At 45.1% G+C, this 20,780-nt stretch overlaps 1 protein-coding gene across 3 annotated transcripts in view; it reads left to right on the top strand.

The window, feature by feature from the left end:
• Positions 1-20,780, top strand: part of LRRN2 (leucine rich repeat neuronal 2) — a 130,565-nt gene that overhangs the window by 65,933 nt on the left and 43,852 nt on the right. Inside the window, exon 2 of one of the 3 annotated variants that reach the window (XM_073615824.1) lies at positions 19,752-19,803. The exons of the other annotated variants lie outside the window; for them this stretch is intronic. The gene's annotated coding sequence lies outside the window, so the exon portion shown is untranslated. The remainder of the gene's footprint in view (positions 1-19,751; positions 19,804-20,780) is intronic. 3 annotated transcript variants of the gene reach the window in all.

Genomic DNA, 20,780 nt, shown 5'->3' on the forward strand with positions numbered 1-20,780 from the left:
GGAGTCGGGCCAGGCGGTGGAAACTATACAGCTGCCCTATGACTGTCTGTAAAGGGGAAGGAGGAGCTCCGATGGATGGATCCCATCCCAGCGCCTGCTGCAGCCTGGCCGACCGCCCAGGGAGAAAGTGAGTGCCTGGCTGTGCAGCCCTCCTGTGTGCCTGGATAGTAGGAGCGGCGGGGACAGCTGCATATGGAGGAATTGATCTTTCAATATGCCTTCTGCAGCTGCTGAATGCCTGCTTTTTCTGCGGGTGTTCATTGGGTGCAGATAGAATACAGAAAGATCAATTCCTCCATATGCAGCTGTCCCCGCCGCTCTTACTATCCAACTTCTTTTACTGCCCCCATTCTCAGTGGTTCCTCCCAGTTCTCCCTGCCCACCCCCCCGCTCCCTGGCTCCCCCCGGCTCCCCCCAATGCTCTCTGGTCCCGTGCTCCCTTGCTCCCCCGTGCTCCCCCCACTGTGCTGTCCAGTCCCCCCCACTGCTCTGTGCTCCCTGGCCCCACCCACAGTGCTCCCCCCCCCCACAGTGCTCTCTGGTCCCCTCTGTGCTACCTGACTCCCCCCATGCTCTCCCCCTCACTGTGCTGTCCAGTTCCCCCCCAGTGCTCTGTGCTCCCTGGATACCCAACAGTGCTCTCCCCCCCACAGTGCTCTCTGGCCATCCCTGGCTCCCCCATACTCTCCCCCCAACAGTGCTCTCCAGCCCCCCCAGAGCTCTCTGCTCCCCCGTGCTCCCTAGCCCCTCCCAGTCCTACCTGCCCCCCTGTGCCGTCTAGTCCCCCCCAATGCTCTCTGCCCCCTGTGCTGTCCAGCCCCCCCATGCTCTCTGCCTCCTGTGCTGTCCAGCCCCTCCCAATGCTCTCTGCCCCCTGTGCTGTCCAGCCCCCCCAGTGCTCTCTGCCCCCTGTGCTGTCCAGTCCCCCCAGTGCTCTCTGCCCCCTGTGTTGTCCAGTCCCCCCCAGTGCTCTCCGCCCCCACCATGCTCCCTGGCTCCTCCTGTGCTTTCTACTCCACCCTGTGCTCTCCAGCTCCCCCACAGTGCTCTCCAGCCCCCACAGTGCTCTTCAGCTCCCCCCGTGCTCTGCCCCTTGTGCTTTCCGGTCCCCTATTTTCTCCCTGGCTCCCCACCCCACTGGGCTATCCAGCTCCACCCAGTGCTTTCCAACTCCCCCCACCCCCCTGTGCTCCCTGGCTCCCACCAGGCTCTCCCCCACACTGCTATCCAGCTCCCCAGTGCTTTCCACCCCCCACCCTCCCTGTGCTCTTCTGCCCCTCCCCCAGTACTCTCTGGCCCCCATGCTCTTACCCCCTATGCTCTCTGCTCCTGCCAGGCTCTCCGTTCCCGCCAGTGCGCCCCCCTAGTGCTCTCCAGCTCCCCCAATGCTCTCTGCCCCCTCTTGCCCCCCACACTCTCGACCCCCCCTCTGCTGCTCTCGTCCTCACTCCCGTGCTCTCCGCCACCCCTGTTCTCTTTTCTGGCCCTCTCACCCCCCGGCAGCTCTGCTAGGTCCCTACCTCCTTTCCCTCCGGCTGCTGCAGGGGGTCTCAGGCTGGAGAGCGGGGAAGGAACCACTATCATGGGCTGCTCAGTCTATTTTTTTGTCCCAGTCCAGGCCTGGCGGGCAAGGTGAGCAGAGGACTATCGGTCCTTGCCAGCCTCCTTCCTCTGTGGATGTGGAATTATTCAGTGACACCCACTTCCCATTCTCCCAAGGCAAAGGGGAAAATCCTAGAGGGGTTGTCACCTTGCTGGGTCCCAGATGTTGTATTGGCTGCATATGTCTGATGGGTGAGGAGGGTGCCCTGGAAGTGGTGCTGATCACCTGTGTGCTAGATCCATGCATCTTTCTGCAGCCATTTTTACTGGCTTGAATTTTTTTATCCATTATGGGCGTGAGTGGGGCCTCGTGTCTAAATTTTGACTAAGGCCACACAAAGCCTAGAGCCGCCTCTGCTACAATGGAGCTGACAAAATATATTGTTTTGTGACTAGGCTATAGGTGTATATGGCCCCAGGATAGCATGCTGTGGGGAGGTTAGTGAAGGCAAATATGCATGCAGGCCAAAAAAGGAGCATTAAAAGATTCAAGCATGCATGAGGATAAAGGGGACATTCACAGCATATTACAATCAGGGTAATTATGGAATGATGAATTAAATACAATACATTAGCAAACATTAAATACATAGAATGTGATGTTAAAGGAGTTCCTGAAATCATCAGAATTATTCTCCTGGATGTCATGCAGCAGAAGCATATGAGAGAATTGGTCACGCTAAAGTAACCAATTCTTGGTCCATGAACTCCTCCTCGCCCTGTTGATGGACTGGGCTTGGGTCTAAGTATAAACCCCAACTTGTGTCAAGGTCAGGACCCCAACACCAAGCCCCCGCACAGCACGAACTCTACCAGGAGTACGCACCCGCAACATGGTTTCAAAACGGTTGGCTGGTCAGAACGAACTTAACAGAACGCACTGAAGAACAGCAAGGCCTGTGCAGAGCGAGCTGAAAATCAGAAACGAGCAGACAAGAACGCACTGAAAAACAGATATGAACTGACTGCACGCACTGAAAACCAGATACAAGCACAAACTGAACAGCAGTAATCGTCTCTCACCAAGCTTCTACTAACACGAGATTAGCAGATGGAGCCCAAAGGGTGGCACACTGGATATTGAACTTCCTTTTTCTAGTCCCGTTGTACGTCTTGTACGTCACCGTGTTCTTGACGGTCGAACTTTGGTGTAATCGTGTGTACGCAAGACAGTTTCAACGGAATTCCATCAGAACTCCGTCGGAAAAACCCTTCAGAATTTATTCCGTCGGGAAAACCGGTCGTGTGTACAGGGCATAAGAAAGGCTGGGTAAAGATGGAAGCGACCGGAGACAAGGGGGTGCAGTGAGAGTGCAGTGCTGGAGGGCTGAATTTGTAGGTGAGCCTGTCATAATGCACTAGTATGCAGTACAGAATAATACATTGTGACTTAATGCTGCCGGGGACACATTTAAAAAAAAAACAAAAAACATTATAGACTTTACTATTGCTTTAACAAATTTTTAAGTAGTGCAAAAGCCTACTAAAGTTGGCAAGTAGCTTGTTTAAAGCAACATTCAGCAATCGTATTTTTGTTTTAAAATTTTACTGCAGTCCTTGGGCTACATTGTTGAAGTGATCTGGACGGCTGTAACACCTCCTTTATTCAATCGTAATTCTGTATTTTGTACCCATTAGCGCTTTCCTTTGAGAACTTTGGTGAGTTCATGACTATTAGATTCTGGTAACTGTGGCTAGGAAAACTGCAGATTAAGGACTCTGTGTCCTCTGTTTGGCCTCAGCGCAGGGGAGACCCCTGATGTTTCTATGAAGGGGACATACCATGCCATTGTTACTGTCACATAGAGGCTTGTCAGCCTCCTTGTGATAATAATACAGTGAAAAAAAATAAAGAAACGTATTTTAAAACAATAAAATGAAATAAAAAAAATTTAAAAAAAAAATTTAAGAACCATGCCCCCAAACACGCACTATCGCACACATATGCAAACCTCGAGCGCATATTGTTATATAAACGGCAAATGCATACCACACTTTAGGTCTTGTGGTTGGAATAATTCTCGTTCCAACCATTGTTAACTGTAAACTGAGGAGCTCTAAAGGTTTTTAAAGTGCCTCCTAAGGACTTTCAGGCACTGTATTATCCTACTACAGTTGTGGTACAGTACAGGACACAGGGCTAATAATCATAGACCCTGGGTTTTACATTTAGGTGTTTGGACACTGGCAAACATTTGAAAGCCCCACATTCTTTGGCATCCCATTATAAGCCTACCTCACTTCATGAGTCCTCAGTTTATTGCTAGGAAAAAGTCTTCATATTTTGGTTAGCACTTTTATTTTATTTTTTTCATTTAATTTTTTTTCATTAAATCACTTCAGCCCCGAAAGAATTTACCCCCTTAATGAGCAGGCCATTTTTTGCGATACGGCACTGTTAGGGTTTTGGTCTAGGGATGTGTAAACCCTCGATATATCCGCATAGAGTGTTCTTTCAAACCCAGCAGGAATTCCTAGAGATCCCCTTGAGAAACCTGGAGACACGAAAGTTGGTTTCTCAAAGTTATCTAATATTTATTATCTTAACTTCAGTATACAGTGCCTTGCAAAAGTATTCACCCCCTTGGCATTTTACCTATTTTGTTACATTACAGCCTCAATGTTTTTTTAATCTGAATTATATGTGATGGATCAGAACACAATAGTCTAAGTTGGTGAAGTAAAATTAGAAAAATATATACATAAAACTATTTTTCAGAAATAAAAAAATGATAATTGGCATGTGCATATGTATTCACCCCCTTTGTTATGAAGCCCATAAAAATCTCTGGTGCAACCAATTATCTTCAGAAGTCACATGATTAGTGAAATGATGTCCACCTGTGTGCAATCTGAGTGTCACAGGATCTCTCATTACATATACACACCTTTTGAAAGGCCCCAGAGCCTGCAACACCTAAGCAAGAGGCACCACTAACCAAACACTGCCATGAAGACCAAGGAACTCTCCAAACAAGTAAGGGACAATGTTGTTGAGAAGTACAAGTCAGGGTTAGGTTATAAAAAAATATCCAAATCTTTGAGGATCCCTAGGAGCACCATCAAATCTATCATAACCAAATGGAAAGAACATGGCACAACAGCAAACCTGCCAAGAGACAGCCGCACACCAAAACGCACGGACCAGGCAAGGAGGGCATTAATCAGAGAGGCAGCACAGAGACCTAAGGTAACCCTGGAGGAGCTGCAGAGTTCCACAGCAGAGACTGGACTATCTGTACATAGGACGAAAATAAGCAGTACGCTCCATAGAGTTGGGCTTTATGGCAGAGTGGCCAGAAGAAAGCCATTACTTTCAGCAAAAAACAAAATGGCACATTTTGAGTTTGTGAAAAGGCATGTGGGAGACTCCCAAAATGTATGGAGGAAGGTGCTCTGGTCTGATGAGACTAAAACTGAACTTTTGGCCATCAAAGAAAACGCTATGTCTGGCCCAAACCCAACACATCACATCACCCAAAGAACACCATCCCCACAGTGAAACATGGTGGTGGCAGCATCATGCTGTGGGAATGTTTTTCAGCAGTTGGGACTGGGAAACTGGTCAGGGTTGAGGGAAATATGGATGGTGCTAAATACAGGGATATTCTTGAGCAAAACCTGTACCACTCTGTGTGTGATTTGAGGCTAGGACGGAGGTTTACCTTCCAGCAGGACAATGACCCCAAACACACTGCTAAAGCAACACTTGGGTGGTTTAAGCGGAAACATGTAAATGTTTTGGAAAGGCCTAGTCAAAGCCCAGACCTCAATCCAATAGAAAATCTGTGGTCGGGGGGGCGCATGCGCGCGATCGCAGGATATGGCTGCCTAGTCCCTGCATTCCGCGCCGCCGGCCATCACAAACCCGGCTAACAGAGCACTAGTCACCCACAGAAATGAACAACCGGGCTCCTGAGATAGCGGACACCGCCAGACACCCAAGGGAAATACCGAAAAACAGCACATGATGAATTCTGCAGTGGGGAAAGGCAAGATGGCGCCCGAACCTCCTGAGCCTGATGACTTCACGAGGCTCTCTGCAGCAGGCCCAGCATCCCCTTCAGACAGTCTGCAGCAGTTCCCTTTGGATGTGGTAAGCCCCGAACAGCATGTTTCAGAGGACATGCTGACCAGGTTTCACTCCATAGTGAGAGATGAGATCTCTGCAGCCTCACGCAAGCTCTCCTCTGATCTCATGCGAGGCCTTAAAGAACTAGGTTACCACACAAACCAGCTAGAACAGAGAATGGACCACCACAGTGCTGGAGGACCATGAAGACGAAGTTGATAAACTCAATGCCGAGCTAGAGGGCCTGCGTGACAAATTAGAGGACTTAAAAAGGATTTGAAAATAGGGTCCGCAGGGGACAATCTTAGAATACGTGGTATTCCTGAGGTCATAACGGACTTACAAGGTACAGCTACTGCCTTCTTCCAGGAGCTGGCCCCTGAGATTCCCTTGGAGCGCCTGGAATTCGACCGCATTCACAGGTCCCTTGCTCCTAAACCCACTGAAGGCCCACCACGGGATGTCATTATAAAGCTACATTTTTACCACACTAAAGAGAAACTTTTGCAAGCAGCAAGGGAACGCCCAGGTCTCTCCTTTTGAAATCATTCCCTTGAATTGTTTGCGGATCTATCCCCGGTCACGATCGCTAAAAGAAGGAACTTGAAACCCTATCTTCAAATTCTGCAAACCCAAAGTATTAAATACAGGTGGGGGTTCCCCTTTAAGCTGTCTTTTTCCCATCATCCAAGCATCCTCCTTGCCTGACCTGAGACGCCATTTTCAGGAACTGCAGTTGGACCTCCCTCCATCCCAAGGAGAACCATCCTCATTGTCCTCTCGTTCACGGCTGGTGCAGCCTCCCCGCAAACCAATGCAGGCTTCCCAACAAGGCTCCCAGGCCCTCCGTTCGCTTCAAGCTCAACGCTACCAGGATGTCCCCACTGGATGAGGAACTGAACCACATTACAACCAGCATTTTCACTTCCCCGGGGGCCTAAGCTATGTCTCAGACATTTTTCCACAATTATGGCCCACTGAGACTGCGGAAGGCAATGTCACTTCCCTGCGAGCTGGGAACGGCTTCCTACAGCCTTTTTTGTTCTTTTTTAGTAGTTTAATTATTTTCATATTCATTGTTTTACATTTCCTGAGGCCTGCCCTGTCGGGTATGGGCCCGCCACCCTAGGTAGCCCAATTAGATGGATGGCGGCAGGGGTGGAGGGGGGCCTGCAGTGGCGGGGCAGGTGGATGTCCTGGAGCCATCCTTGGCCAGTTGTTACTTACGTGGTTTAGGGGCCTGCCTGGTGCACATTGCAGGCGACGGGGTACGCCCCTATTCCCTATACTCTTTATGGATAGTCTCTGACATATCAGATAGTATACACTTATTTTTGGATATTATGGTTCGCTAAACCAAACTTTCAAGCTGGAAGCGGACCCCAGCGCCAGAGCTGCTTATGTTCTGCGCCAAGCGCCTCCCGTGGGCTCTCCCCAGATTTGCCGGGGAGGTCCGCGAGGGGACTGTCCAAGCTTTTGTCTGAACTAAAGGTTACTATTTCATCGTTGATTGTTCGTGTCGAATAATATGATTTATTCTACGTTATATTTAGTGCTCATTACTACGCATTTTTTGTGCTTTTCTTTTTTTTCCAATGTTTAAGTAAGCCGAGTGGGCCAAGTGGACCACTGCGCCCCCATAGAGTCAGTACTTGAATAGGATCATGATCCTAGCCAACCACCGACCTCTCAGTGGGTTCATGGACCCACGCCAAGTTGCACTATTGCTTTGTTCAACATATTTCTTCTGAGATTTCCTCGGTTCTAATGTGCTTACCTTTCGTTCTCTTTTTTTCTCTCTCTCACTGCCTTCCTCTTCTTTTCCCACGTCATCTCCTTTTATTATTTTTTTTCCCTTTCCCCTGAGTCCAGGGGGGTTGCATCCGGAGCCAACGGTAAGCTTCTAACTGCTTTTCCACCATGTCATTGAACTGGTTATCATTAAATGTTCAGGGAATTAACTCGCCTCAAAAAAGGGTAAAAGTACTTAAATACCTTAAAAAACAACATATTGACGTTGCATGCTTACAGGAAACTCATTTTTCCTCCTCCTCCTGCCCTAAATATTTTGACGCCCAATACCCCCAAGTGTTTTTAGCCAATGGCCCGACCAAACAGAGGGGAGTTTTAATAGCTTTTCGCAAGTCGGTCCCTTTTCAGTGTGATAGACAGATAGCGGACCCTGAGGGTAGATATCTCCTGCTCTTAGGTAATATTCAGGATGCAGAGGTTACCATACTGACCTATTATGCTCCTAATGCTAACCCGGGACCCTTTTTGTCACACGTTTGCTCTCTGTTGACATCGCACCAAAGGGGGACCCTGTTGTTAGCGGGAGACTCAAATGTAGCTTTGGACCCTGTATTGGACAAATATCCCTCTGAAAGAGTAGCCTCTTCCTCTGCAGCGAAAACATTTTCACAATCCCTACGCTCTCATGATCTGGTGGATCTTTGGAGGGAATTATACCCGTTGACTAAAGACTATACATACTACTCCCACCCACACCATTCACACTCTAGAATTGATCATGTGATAATGCTTAGAAAACATCTCCCTTTAAAAGAATCAGTATCCATCCTAGTGGCCCCCTGGACAGATCACGAACCCCTTCTAGTAGTTTGCCGGTCTCTAGTGCATAACCCCCAACATTCCTCCTGGATCATGAATGACTCGCTGCTATCTCTGCAAGACATTCATGAAGATTTACTAAACACTTTAGTTGCATACTTTCACCTTAACTCCACCTCTGTCTCCTCCCCAGTAACCCTGTGGGGAGCCTATAAGGCTGTGCTCAGAGGTCATATCATACAATTAACATCAAAACGTAAAAAGGAAAGACAAAAAATACAGGCAACATTGGAATCACGGCTAGACTCTATTTCCGCAGCTTTTAAGCAAACCCCCACACCTACAAATCATAAACTTTTGGACCAGGCTTGCACTGAATTAGACTTATGTCTTACCGACCAGGCAGAACTCACTTTGCGTTGGTCTCGCCAGCATTGGTACATCAGAGCTAACAAACCAAATGCGATGCTGGCCAAGAGATTACGTACATTTACTTCCAAACCCACCCCTATTACTTTACATACTTGGCATAATGTACTCACTAGTAACCCGATCCGTATATTGGATGAGTTCCGCCATAGACTCACCTCCCTGTACTTAGCCCAAGACCTTATGGGATAGGGAGGATTTTCTGCAGAGTATTTCTCTGCCTACTATATCTGAGGCACAGGTGGATCTTATGGACCGTGATATTCAGGAATCGGAAGTTCGACAATGTTTTAAAGACTTAAAAATAGGGAAGAGGCCGGGTCCAGATGGCTTCACGGCACTTTACTATAGAAAGTTGGAGGAGGTGTTAGCCGCTCCCTTGACGGCTATGTATAATTCTGTTAAAAACGGTCAGAATTTTTCGTCTGATCTTCTAACAGCTAATATAGTGATGTTGCCGAAGGCTGATCGTGACCATACCCCTTGGGCCGATTTCCGACCCATATCTCTAATTAATGTTGATATGAAGATCCTCACCAAAATTTTAGCTAATCATTTGAATTAGTTCCTTCCCTGTTTAATTTAAAAGGACCAAGTAGGTTTTGTGCCAATGAGACAGGCAGGGGACGCTATTCGGAGAATTATTCAACTACAGCATCTTGCCCATACGCGCTCCCTGGAAACAATGCTTTTATCGCTGGATGCGAACAAGGCCTTTGACACCTTGTCCTGGCCATACCTCATGACAGTACTTCCCTATTATGGCTTTGGTACTTCATTTTTGCGTTGGCTGGCGGCACTGTATGACACCCCTCAAGCTAAAATGAAATATTATGGGTTTGAATCCTCTATTTTTCCTATCCTGAGGGGCACCTGACAAGGCTGTCCACTTTCGCCACTCTTGTTCGTCCTGGCGATGGAACCGCTAGCTGAGGCAATTCATTCACATCCAGATATAAAAGGTATTGAAATGGTGGGCTCTGTTCACAAGATCTCCTTATTTGCGGATGACATCCTATTGACAATGACATCATCTAGAATCTTACTACCTAACCTGTTCTCCCTTTTAGAGACCTTTGCGTCTCTTTCGGGTTTACGGGTTAACCCTACTAAATCTAAGGCAATGTCTGTAAATCTTTCCCCTCCAGAATTGACCTCCTTAAAAGAAAATTTTCCATTTCAATGGCTCCCCTCGCTGCTCTAATTTAGGCATACGTCTCACTCCTAAATATGATGGTTTATATCAGGCTAATTTTCCCCCTCTCTTTCGGAAACTTACTACAATGTTATCCTCCTGGTCCCACTTCCCATTATCCTGGTTTGGTGTAAGGTCACCTAGAGGCTAGGTGACAGATGCACACCGCTGGGATCAGGAGTGCACCACAAGGTAGTGGACCCTACGGCTGACTGCTGCGAATGGGAGTCAGGGTGGTAAGGAAGGCAGGGCCGCTGGAACACCAACATGGATCCCACCGGGGTTAGAGCGTAAGATTCCCTGGGGCGCGGAGTCTAAGAGCCAGCAGGTGTTCACCAGAGCCTCTAGTGGTGAGGATGGACTGGGCTGCAACTGGCTCCAGGTCGCGACCCCCAGGGTCCCCCAGTTCACACCCACAGTAGGCAACAGGAGGATAGGGATAATAAGGGAATAAGCCAAGGTCAGGGCCACAAGCAGACAAGGACAACAGAGTTCACACCAAGGTTCAGGGTCACAGGCAAACAGGGATAGTCGGGGACACGCCAAAGGTCAGGGTCACGAGCAGACAGGAATAGTTGAGAGCACACAAAAGTCGGTAACAGAAACAAACGTAGAGCACACGGCAGGCAGGAACAGGAAGCCAAAACACACAAAGGTTGATCAGCACTGCTGGCTTGCAGTGCACAGGTTAATATAGGGTTCCCTGATAGGGCCTGGGGTGGGGCCATGCTTAGAGGAGAGGTTATAAAACCAGCCAGGTGTGAGTGGCTGGCCTCTTAGTCTGAACACATGAGGAGAAGGTAAGCTGACAGAGAAAGATTACTGCATAACCATGACAGTTGGTAGGATCTCTGCGGTCCGTATGACCTACCTCCCAAAAATGCTGTACTTTTTTCAAGTACTACCTGTCCCAGTCGCCTCCTACATATTAAGAATCCACCAACGCAAACTCTTGAAATTTATATGGGGTTCTACTCACCCCCGAATTAACAAGCGAACAATGTACGCCCGGCCGATCAATGGGGGTCTCTCGGTCCCCAATCTTCAGGCATACTATACGGCAGCGAACATAGCTCCACTAACTCGCCTCCATGACATCTATCAAATGCCACTATGGGCCACTATAGATATGGTCGAATCACACCCTATACCCATATCCTCTGTACCCTGGCTCCCCCCATCGAAGCGCCCACATGGTTTTGGGCCGTGTATGGCTCACTCTCTATGGGACTCAATATTCGTCAGGCTTATTATCTCCCCACCTACCACTACTGCGCCTTACTCACTGCCCGTTATCCCCCCCCCCCCCAGCAGTGAAAACCCCAAACAATTTTCGTGGTGGGCGGATAATGGATTTACAGATGTCCATTCTCTGTTCACCCCCATGAGAATACTCACGTTTGAAATGCTCAGATCTTCCCACAATATACCCCTTTGGGAACACTATAGCTACCTTCAAATCAAACATTTCCTTCAAAGACTCATAAGGGCTCAACCTACCCCATACACCTTAACTCCCTTTGAAAGAATAGGCAGGCTACTCCTCACTCCCCGGGGGTAATATTCCTACTTTACACCTCCATCATCCCCATTAGGAAACCCCCAGTAAGATTATATCATCTTCATTGGGAGAAAGACCTGGGCAAACAATTGGACCCGGAGGACTGGCAGATCATGACGATATCCCTTACAAAGACCTCTAGAAATGTTCTTACTCTAGAAAATGCATACAAGGTGTTTTATAGATGGTATTACACCCCCGCTAGGCTAGCTCGTTTTATCCCTTCCTACTCTTCTCATTGTTTCCGGGGTTGTTCGCTAGAAGGTACCATGGCCCATATCTGGTGGACATGTCCAAAGATATGTAGACTTTGGGTCAGGGTTTATACCCTTTTACGTAATATGCTCCACTCCAAACTGCAGAGAGACCCCTATGAAGCCCTTCTATGTAAACCAATCCTTGAACTTCTCCGCCCTGAACGTCAATTAGCCCTACACCTTTTTAATGCAATGCTGACTATTGCGCGGTCTTGGAAAACCCCTGTACTTAGTCTCGAAGCAGTGAAAAATCGAATGAACAACATACTGATCAATGAGAAACTAACATCCCTGTCTTCTGACTCGCTCAGTAAAGTTCTTAGAGTCTGGCAACCATGGATATCATATAACCAGCCCTCCACGTTTAATAACCTGCTTTTATCAATCTAAAGGCCTCCGGATGAGCCCCCCCCCCCCCATGATGGACTCCCGCCCCTCTTCTTCCACCCTCCTTTTCTTTTCCTTCTATATTTCCCCTATTCTCCGCTGTCTACCCACTCTCTACTTTTGTCTCTTTGTGTAGTCTCTTTGTGACTCTTGCTATTAAGGAGTCGATTCATTAATGATGGTTATAGTGATACTGGTCAAACAAAATTAATAGACTGGACCACATTCTTAATTTTTTTTTCTTTTATTCATAATTAACTTGCGGGTTGATATAAGAAGGCATGCACCCTTTTATGTTGTTTCTTCCTCCTTTATTATTTATTTTACATAAGCACCCAACAAACCACACATTCTGGGACATTGATTGAATTTTAATATGAATTGTTCTTTTTCATTATATACCTTTTTATTTTTTTATATTTTAGTAATGATGACTATTGTACCACTAATGTAGCATCCCTTAGCTGGGATCCTCCTTTTCATCTTATGTTCAATGTAACCATCACATCAATGCATATCTCTATTGTATTCATTTCTTTTATCAATAAAACCTTTGTAAAAGAGAAAATCTTTGGTCAGACTTAAAGATTGCTGTTCACAAGTGCAAACCATCCAACTTGAAGGAGCTGGAGCAGTTTTGCAAGGAGGAACAGGCAAAAATCTCAGTGGTAAGATGTGGCAAGCTCATAGAGACTTATCCAAAGCGACTTGTAGCTGTGATAGCCGCAAAAGGTGGCTCTACAAAGTATTGACTTTAGTGTGGTGAATAGTTATGCACATTGACTTTTTTTGTTATTTTGTCCTATTCGTTGTTTGCTTCACAATAAAAAAAAAAAATCTTCAAAGTTGTGGGCATGTTCTGTAAATTAAACGATGCAAATCCTCAAACAATCCATGCTAATTCCAGGTTGTGAGGCAACAAAACACGAAAAATGCCAAGGGGGGTGGATACTTTTGAAAGGCACTGTATAAAGCGGTAGAAAAAATAATGTTTCAGAAGGTTCAACCCTCCATACGTCATACAAATTATCCAATAAAACAGAGGCACAGTCTCTGACAAAAATGAAACTCGGTGTGTTTTCTCATTTACAAGAAGTCACATGATTTATAAGAAATAGAAACTCAACAAATCTAGTGTGTTATGTCATTTATAATAAATCACATGACTTCGGGGAAATTGAAACTAGAAAACAGAGAATGTGAAATGAAACTTAACAATAAGCAATACGTGCACATAGCATTTTATGTAATGGAGAACAGATATATGCCTAAAATGGATACAGGCAAAGCTTAATATTCCTTCAATCCCCTCTTAGATCATATAGGATGATCTCTACACTCTATCCAGTGTTTTAATACTTCTTTGGGATTGTGGCATAGATTGCCTGATGATTCTTCATGTATGTCATGTAGGACAAAACCTTATCATCAGGAGATTGGATGCGTGCAATTATGCAGGTACAACACTTAAACAGAGGTAAAGAATCAGGGCAAGGATAAGTATCATAACAATGACAAGGACAATGTCTTTCAACCAGGAAAATATACCTCCAAGCCCAAAACCTGCATTGTCAAATGGACTCCATGTTTTAGCAATGTCCCTAGTTTCCTGCTGGAGTTGGCCTACTTCCTTTCGGTGTTGTGCAATAAAATCATAGTAGTCAGGCACTTTGACACTTGTGTTATAGATCCAGGTACAGCACTCGTAGTCCTCAGTCATTTCACATAAACCTGTGAGAGCTGCACTCATGCTTTCTATAGCCAATCACGTAGTTCTAGCTGTTTTCTAATTGCTCTAGTTTCTATGTTTAACATAGCAATGTCATCCGAATTCCTCTCCATTATCTCATCCAATATACCTGAATAATTGTTCAACCTTTTCATCATGTCTATACCCCATCCTGTCCAAGAAGGGACATATCCTTCCCAAAAAATAATTTTCTTCTGTCACTGTGTTTGAGGGTACCTAGGGTGTGTACTGGCCTCTAGGGGATGTCCCCTTTTACCATCCCCTATCACTCCCATGACAGGTACCAAGGATGCAAGGTAACACCATCCCTTAACACAGAGGGGCACCCAGGGATAACACACTTTCCCACAACATACATAGATACTTTGTCCCAGTGCAAAAGGTCTCTGAGCGATAATCTTGTGAGTGTACTTGTCCTGTGTTGCGATTATAAATTGGTGTAATATATCACCTACTTTATCAGGGAGGGAGGAAAAGTTATGCAAAGTATGGTTTAGCTCTGGGTCAGATACTTGAAACAGTAAGCAGGCAGGGGCAGAGCCTTTGGATTCACACATGGAGATGTTAAATATTGACTTGCTGCAGGAGAAGGGGTTAGTCTTTGTCTCATTCCCTAAATGAAAACACCAATCAGGGAAATGACTTCTACCTGCTACTGGAAAGGTAACAGTGTTGTTTATGTACAGAATAGATATGTAAAAAGACAGGAGGAGTCTCGTTGAGGAAGGAAGTGACATTTAAAGGTACAGCCAAAAGGGGAATTCGGGCAGTGCTAGGATGTAATTTGCTACATATCCAACATTCTTTGTACCCTGACTTTTGAGCATAAGCATACTTAAAGTTTAGCAGTAGCATTTTATCAGTAAAACTATCTCTAACATCTCTTTTTTTTTCTCTACTTCTATCTTCAGAAGTGTTTGTGTCGGTGTGTCCTTTTCCACAAATGTTTTTGATCGCACTCAAATCTTCTGGGTGGTAAATACAGTTAGTGATAATCCATGTGGGCAGAAACACCACCAGAGAGATCAGGATCAAGAGGCAGAATGCCTTGCCAGAAGTCTGTGGTGAAATAACAAGGTCATCTTTTTCAGAGACTTGACCACCTATTTTGTTCGCTGTTCGAGGACTTATATCACCTGCTTCGCCTCTCTGTACTTTGTCTTTGTCCTTGTCTTGCTTCTTAGGGTCCTGGTTGACCTTTTTTACCCGGCTGGCATGGGTCCAGGATTGGCAGTTGTCCACCAGTATGGCTGTTCTGGTCACTGCGATCACCGTGGTAGGAGGTCCAAAAGGATACTCTTGCTTCTTATTTCTGTTCAACCGCTGGACGATCATGGTGTCTCCCACCTTAAAGGGATGTGTAGCAACCTGTGGAGAAAAAGGAGAGGTGCGAGCAACATTTCTCTCAACTGTATCCAATGTTTCAACCAGTTTTCTTACATACTCTTCCTGTATCAAATCTAAATCTCCCTTTTCTACCATCAGAGGTGTTCTGGCCCATGGGGTGGGGAAAGGTCTACCCATCAAGACTTCAAAAGGTGAATATCTTGTTATTTTAGAAGGAGTCATCCTTATTTCGGCCAGGATTGCTGGGAGAAACTTTTTCCAGTTGGCAAAGGTCCCTCCTGTGGCCTTCCTGATTTTGTCTTTAATTGTTCTGTTCATCCTCCCTACTATCCCTGAACTTTGAGGATGGTAGGGAATGTGGAACTTCCAGTCTATTTTAAGAGTTTTTACAAGGTCTTGGCAAACTTTTGACACAAATGCAGGGCCATTGTCTGAGTTTATTTGAAGTGGGCATCCCCATCGAGGAATAATCTCCTGAGTGTGGATTCTCACTACTGTTTGTGCATTGTGGTTGCAAAAAGTTCAACCCATCTTGAAAACATGTCCACAATTACCAAAAGATATTCCTGTCTTTTGCCTAATTTGGGCATGTGTGTGAAATCAATCTGCAGATGTGTGAATGGAGTTGTTGGATATATCAGGTCTTAATGTTTTGCTTTGTGTGGGTTGTTTGGGTTGTTCCTATAACATGTGATACATCTGGATACAAAAAATTGGGTAAAAAATGTAAGTTCTGTAATGTAAAAGTCTTTGCTTAACATATCACTAGTAGCCTTTGAACCTCTGTGTCCTATTCCATGGTACTGTGAAATGAAAAGTGATTCACTGGTAATTGGTATACACGGTTTCCCCTCTTTGCAGAGAAGTCCAGTTTTTGGATCTTCCTGCACTCCCTGTCTATCCCAGTCTCTTAAGTCATAATTGGATGCATAACTCTGGAGATCTGAGAGTGTTTGGTCAAGTGGGGGCAATTCTGGTATCATCATGGACATTTGAATTTGTGCATTTTGTAAAGTAGCAGCTTGTTTAGCGGCCATGTCAGCCAGGGCATTTCCTTTGGCGATCTCTGTTTGTTGCCCTGTGTGTGCTCTGCTGTGTATTATGGCCAGTGTTCTGGGTAATTAAATGGCTTTTAGCAATGACATCACCAGAGAAGAATGTGAGATGTTTTTACCATCAGCTGCAATTAAGCCCCACCTACTCCATATGACACTAAAGTCGTGTACCACTCCATAACCATATTTTAAGTCAGTGTAAATGTTTACATCCTGACCTTCAAAAAGCTGGCATGCTCTAGTGAGTGCAATCAATTCTGCAGCTTGTGCTGATTGATATGGGATAGGCTTGGCCTCAACTATGATCTGGAAGTTGCACAACTGCATACCCTGCATGGTATGTATAATCATTTGGTCTGGAACAGGAACCATCTACAAAAACATTTTGTGTATCTGGTAAATCTGTGGAAGATAAATCAGACCTGGGTGATGTGTCTTGGTGAATGAGGTTTATGCAATCATGTTGTGGCATAACTGCCACAACTCATCCTGCTCTCCTTTTAATCCTAGAAGGGCGTTTAAAATTGGTGCTGGTCCTGCAGTGGGAGAAGCATATTTAATCTGTAGTTTTGGGTTTGAAGGTAATATTACTTCATAGCCACTCAACCTCTGAGCAGACATGTGCTGAGTGTGTATGTTTTTCAGCAGTATAGACACATTGTGAGTAGTTTGTAAAGTAGTATCGTGACCCAAAGTAAATGCTGTTGCCATCACCACAACCATTGCACACGATGCTAGAGCTCTGAGAGACGCAGGCATGCCTTGAGCCTGCACCAGAACCATCTTTGAGAAAAAAGCAATAGGGCGCAATTTGCCTCCATGTTCCTGATCGAGGACACCTGCTAAAGTTGTACAATTGTCTCTGGCAAATAAATGAAACATCTTGCCATATTCGGGAAAGCCTAACCCTGGAGCTGTTACCATTGCTATTTTTAAATACACAAAAGCATTGCACATTTCATCTGACCATTTTATGCAGTCTGGCATGTCTGAACCTGTGGTTTGTCTCAGGATATGATCATAGTAGGAACAGTCAGGTATCCAATGGCGGCAGTAACCAATCATACCAAGAAAGGTGAGCATGCCTTTCTTAGTAAGGGGGCGGGCAGACCCACAATAGCAGCAGCTCTTTTGTGACTGACTTTCCTTTCACCTTTTGAGAGTACAAAACCAAGGTATTCAACTGTGTCCTGACACCATTGCAACTTTTTCTTTGACACCTTATGACCACTTTCAAAAAGACATTTCAAAAGATCCCTCCCATCCTCCAGGGCGGCCATCCGATTAGAACTGCAGAGGAGGAGATCATCCGCATACTGCAGCAAGACTGAACAATTTCTTGGTATCCAAGCTCTGAAAGTAGTTTGGAGAACAATAGAATAGACTGCTGTGGAGTCTATATAGCCCTGGGGCATTCTACACCATGTTAGTTGGCGTTTTTTAAAGCAAAAAGCAAAGATTGGCTGTGTCTCCTCATCCACAGGGATGGAAAAAAAGGCGTTTGATAAATCAATCACTGAAAAATACTCTGCATCAGATGGAATGGAAGTGAGAAGCGATGGCACATCAGGTACTATTGGAGCAATTGGTACCACTAAGTTATTTATGGCCCTGAGACCCAAATCTATAGCTGCCATTCGGCTTTTTTGTCGGAGGATTCAGTCTATTTGCATTCTGTGCTACAGCTGTTGCTGCCGCCAAGAAATCAATATCCTCCTTAGAAAGTGAAGGATATATTGATTTAGGTGGCTTTTGGATCTGTGGGACATATGGTGGTGGCAGGGAAGGGGTACATGGTATGGGGGCTGGGAAAATGGACTTAACCCTTTTTACACAGGCATGTAAGCCTGGGGCTTGTGCATCCCTTACATTAGGTATTCTCTTTTTCGGCTTTTTATCTGTCCTTTCATACCAGTAGGGGGCATAAGTTAACCAGTTCTCTTCTCCCTTTCTCATGTATGTCATATCCCATTGTGGATCTCCCTTGTAAAGGCTTTTACAAGGAAAGGTTTTTTGTCCCCGAGACAAAGTCCCTTTATCATATCCATGTGGAACTCGTCATTGTCACCCTCCCGAGGAAATGGACTGCTGCTACCCATAGCCTCTGTCCATCCTGCTAAGTTGTCCACCCAGGGGTTAATATACACATAATCAGTTCCACAGACGCAGGCAACATAACATTTACAAGTCTCTCCTACTTCTGGTGGGGACACAGTTTTTCCATTAAACTTTCCCATGATAATACAGAATTTCACAGTGGAGGGCGTTGCCTTACCTTACAACGCTTCACAAATTCCACACAGGCAGACAGATTACCTTATAACTTCTATGCAACAGAAAAGATAAGCAAAAGAAATCAGGTTTTTCCAGCACACTCTATAAGACTTCTTATAATTACAGTACTGTATAAATCATATTCTAAGGACTTCTCAGAGTCTGGAAACTCCCCCAGAGCTGCTCACTGCTACTCAGAGCAGCTGCCGTTTCTCAGAACAGCCTTAATTTATTGAGGTCTAAAACAATTTCTACACAAATTACAGGTCCCTTAAAGGAATCGATCTCTGATAGTGGTCACGGCAAGAGAAAATAAATATAAATTCAGCTTACCGGACATAAATGATCGATCCACAGACGAGCCCCACAATTCTGTTAGGGTTCAGGTGGTCTAGGGATGTGTAGACCCTCGATATATCCGCATAGAGTGTTCTTTCAAACCCAGCAGGAATTCCTGGGGATCCCCTTGAGAAACTTGGAGACACGCAAGTTGGTTTCTCAAAGTTATCTAATATTTATTATCTTAACTTCAGTATATAAGGCGGTAGAAAAAAAGAATGTTTCAGAAGGTTCAACTCTCCATACGTCATACAAATTATCCAATGAAACAGAGGCACAATCTCTGACAAAAACAAAACTCAGTGTGTTTTCTCATTTACGAGAAGTCACATGATTTATAAAAAATAGAAACTCAACAAATCTAGTGTGTTACGTCATTTATAATAAATCACATGACTTCGGGGAAATAGAAACCAGAAAACAGAGAATGTGAAACAAAACTCAACAATAAGCAATACGTGCACATAGCATTTATGTAATGGAGAACAGATATATGCCTAAAATGGATACAGGCAAAGCTTAATATTCCTTCAGGCACTGCTTCGCTTTAACTGACAATTGCACGGTCATGCGACGCTGTACACAAACAAAATTGATGTCCATTTTTTCCCACAAATAGAGCTTTCTTTTGGTGGTATTTGATCACCTCTGTATTTTTTTATTTTTTGCACTATAAACAAAAAAAGACAATTTTGAAAAAAAAAACAATATTTTTTACTTTTTGCTATAATAAATATCCAAAAAAAATTAAAAAAAATGATTCATCAGTTTAGGCCAATATGTATTCTTCTACATATTTTTGGTAAAAAAAATTGCAATAAGCGTATATTGATTGGTTTGCACAAATGTTATAGCATCTATAAAATAGGGGATATATTTATGGCATTTTTATTATTTTTTTTTTTTTACTAGTAATGGCGGGGATCAGCGATTTTTAGAGGGACTGCGACATTGCGGCGGACAGGTCAGACACTTTTGACACTTTTTGGGGACCAGTGACATTATTACAGTGATTAGAGCTAAAAATAACCACTGATCACTGTATAAATGGCACTGGCAGGGAAGGGGTTAACACTAGGGGGCGATCAAGGGGTTAAGTGTTCCCTAGGGAGGTGTTTCTAACTGTGGGGGGAGTGTACTGACAGGGAGTACAGATAGATTGCTGTTCCTGATCACTAGGAACAGACAATCTCTCTCCCCTGTCAGAACAGGGATCTGTTTATTTACATTGACAGATCCCCATTCTGGCTCTCTGTGGAGCGATCGCAGGTGGCCGGCGGACATCGCGGCCGCCAGCGGCATGAGCACGCCTGTACAGCTACGGTGGTTCGTGCAGCCTAGCCAAACTGACGCAGTATAACTGTGGTGGCTGGTCGTCAAGCGGTTAAAATGGATGTAAACCTAATTCCTGACCTTTGAGCTGGGCACATATATCTGCAGTGTTTTCTTATTTCTCTTCAAAACACTAAGTCCCATGGCTTTCTCCTGCTCCGTTCTTCTGTTATCAGCATGATAACTTCTGACAAGTTCTCTGACACGTGATGAAACCAGGCTGAATCAGGGTGTCAGGGTGGGTGCTATAAATAGATTAGCAGAAAGCTGCTTTATGCACATGACTGCCCTGAAAGTCTCTGTCTATCTGGAGGGGGGTGTGTGTGCCTTTCCTCCAATTAGCTGTCTACCAGTGTAATCCAACACTACACTGCTACTGCTGAATAAGGAATTGAGAATTCAACAAAATGACACCCCCAGATCGGTTTGCATATCACAGTGCAAACTGTCAATTCGGACAGGAATCAGATCGCATGGGTGTGAACACCCATGCGATCCGATTCTGGTGTGGACCAAAAAAAGGGTCCTGCGTGATTTTGGCCTGAATGCGATGCAAATTCAGCCATTCAATCTGTATGGCTGAATTTGCATTGCATAGACATCGCATGT

This window comes from Aquarana catesbeiana, linkage group LG02 (assembly GCF_042186555.1).
Source record: "Aquarana catesbeiana isolate 2022-GZ linkage group LG02, ASM4218655v1, whole genome shotgun sequence".
Lineage (NCBI taxonomy): Eukaryota > Metazoa > Chordata > Amphibia > Anura > Ranidae > Aquarana > Aquarana catesbeiana.